Genomic DNA, 2,966 nt, shown 5'->3' with positions numbered 1-2,966 from the left:
CCTTTCCTAACTCCGAGACCAATGTGGACAAATCGTTGACGACATAAGATTGATCGATTGAGCCTCTTGTGCTTGCCGATTCTCTCTCTGCATCATGCCAATCCATGTAGTTCCTTACCACATCATCTATTACATCAACAACCTCTTCTTCCGTTTTGTTCATAATCGGCCCTCCGCTCCGGCATCAAGGCTCGATCTACCTTGAAAGCTCAAACCACCATAGAAAATTTGTATGACTTGATAGGTTGGAATTCCATGGTGAGGGAATTCCCTTTGGTAATCCTTGTACCTCTCCCATGCTTCATAGAGGTTCTCTCTAGGCAACTGCTTGAAACTTTGGATTAAGGCTCTAGCCTCCGCCGTCTTCTTTGGTGGGTAGAAGCGAGACAAGAAAGCTTTTGTGACTTCATCCCACGTCCTAAGGGACCTTGGCTTTACCTCCTTGTCCAACCACTCTAAAGCTCTTCCAATGAGAGAGAAGAGAAACAACTTGAGCCTTATATATTCTTGAGCAACTCCGGCTACCATAATTGTATTACAATACTTCTCGAAATCTTTGAGATGATTGAGAGCATTTTCGCTTTTTGTGCCACCATATTGTTTCCTCTCAATCAAGGTGATCATAGCCGGTTTGATTTCAAAATCACCATCCGGGATCAATAACGGAGCAATCCCGCTCTCATACTTGTAAGCGCCCGGTGTTCCCAACTCCTTCAACGTCACTCTATGAGCTTCTCCCATGTTCACTTGCACACAATCTCAATCAAAATTATTAGTAGCACGGCTACAAGTGTAGCCTAAAAGAAAATCTTTTTGTATTTTTCAAATAGATGGAATAGACTCAATAACAATACACAATCATGACACCATTCCCCGACAATGGCGCCATTTTGATCGATGGCGAAATGGTAGGTCGTTGGACTACCCTCCCCAACCGGTCAAACAAAATTTATACACTCAACAACCCCTATACAAGTATAGTAGCAAGTCAAGGGTCGAACCCAAAGGAATAGTGAGTGAATGTCTATTGTCTTGCGCTAAGCTATTCCGAAATCGAAAGTGGGGTTGTAAAGCTAAAACTAAAGCTAATCACAACAAATAGACTTGTAGAAATCAAAGATAATAAACACTAGGGCTAGGATCCACATGCATTCATAATGAAATCAACTAATTTGGGAAGTCAATCAATTAAGTCAAGCAATGTGAGGGAAAATCAATATTGCAACCAAAAGAGCATATCAAGCTATTCTCCTAGAGGTCTAACTAGCGCCAACTACGATAAACTCTAGCTAGGAAACGTCACAAGATACCTCAATCGTGTAATTGCAAGCCACAAATTAATGGTCCGTATCAATGTGAACTTACAATGCAATCTAGTGTGAATAACTAGGGTGATCAAACCTAAATCAAACACACACATGCACAAAATCAATCAACCAATTTAATCACATTATCAACTCAATCAATTTGCCCAAATTAACTTCAATTCATTACTAATACATGCTTCACCATTACCCTAGCAATCAAACTACTCACAATCTATTACGAACATCAAAATCAAAGCTAAACCAATCAACAAATTCATATTCATCAATTGAAATCAAACTAAATCAATCAAACTATCAACAAACTTAATCAATCAACAAAACAAATGAAATCAAACAATAGATTGTATTAAAGAGTATTGAATTCTTACAAACTTGATAGAAATCAAACCAAATGTAGCAATCTTCAATCATCAATCATCAAATCCAAAGTTTCTCTCTCTAAAAATATAAGAACAAGTGTTTTTCTCTCTCTACCCAAAATTCAATCTAAACTAATTCTCATCCCTCCAAAAAAATAGAAGGAAAACTATATCTAGTAAAACTAACTAGAGAGAAGTTGGTTATGACGTCCAAAAATAGACCCACGGAGATGCGGGCACACATAGGAAAGAAGAGTAGGCGCACGGGAAAGGGTACGGGCACAAACCCAGGGGGGTGCGCCCGCACGCGCCTCCTGTGCGCCCGCACCTAGGAGGGTCTCCTCCTCCCCTTCTTCGATCTTAATCATCCTTGTGCACACAACTTGGTGATGGTGATGAACATGAAAGTAGGCAGAAAGTATATGAGCATTTTGGTGGGTTTGTGGCATAGATGATGCCCCCACCGCATGCGTGCACCGGTCTTGAGACTTGCCCTTCGAGTTCCTCTAAACTTGAAGCTCAAAATGCTAGCACAAGGCATCCAATGGGATGATAAATGTTGAAGGGAAGCTCGGAAATCTTTGGATGCTTGATCATAACCTAAAAACTAATGAAACAAATAAATAATAGAGAAAAACAACGAATAAACAAGGAAATGCACAAAATAAAGAAACTAACTACGAAAAGCACAAAGTAAAGAAATAAAGAGCAAAACTAAGGAAAACTAAGGAAAAGAGCTACAAAATAAAATGAAATTCATCCAAAAAGAGATCAAATGAGTGCCATAAATGTCACTCATCACTTCCTCACCGCCTTCCTCCCGTACGCCCGGGCTCCCGGAAGTAGAGGGAGCCTCTTCATCAGAACTGCTCTCCTCCAAATCCCCCTGTTCCCCGTCCGGAACAACCTCATCGGCTAGCACTGACATAGTGAGCCGGCGCCTAGACCTTTTGGCCGTTTGTTTCATTCTGGCCATTGTGTCCTGCACAGACATAGAGAGGGAGGAATTCGGAGATGAGCACATCGGTTCTGACAGTCTAGAAAAGGCACCCCCTGTTCTAGACTCAGCCGTTCTGGGGGACCGGCTGAGTGTCCTAGGCAGTGCCGAGTGTATGGATTGAGAACTCATTTTTATTTCTAAACTATTTATACAAGCGTAGAAAGAATGTATACAAGTTGAAAAAGAGAAAAGCTAAAAATGGTACAGGCGGTTACCTTACTTTAGCTCTGATTAATCTAAAAACAGCTATAGCCGGTAAACCCAAAAAACTTAGATGCA

The 2,966-nt window shown here is 40.9% G+C and overlaps 1 non-coding gene across 1 annotated transcript; it reads left to right on the top strand.

Annotated features, from left to right (window-relative positions):
* The first annotated feature begins 250 nt into the window (after nucleotides 1–250).
* Nucleotides 251–356, top strand: LOC145633434 (small nucleolar RNA R71). The gene has a single exon (XR_014112759.1). It is a non-coding gene; the product is annotated as a small nucleolar RNA R71 (small nucleolar RNA).
* Nucleotides 357–2,966: the final 2,610 nt, after the last annotated feature.

The sequence above is a fragment of the Chenopodium album genome, chromosome 5 (assembly GCF_948465745.1).
Source record: "Chenopodium album chromosome 5, dcCheAlbu1.1, whole genome shotgun sequence".
Lineage (NCBI taxonomy): Eukaryota > Viridiplantae > Streptophyta > Magnoliopsida > Caryophyllales > Amaranthaceae > Chenopodium > Chenopodium album.
This window is presented reverse-complemented; position numbering and strand designations above follow the sequence as displayed.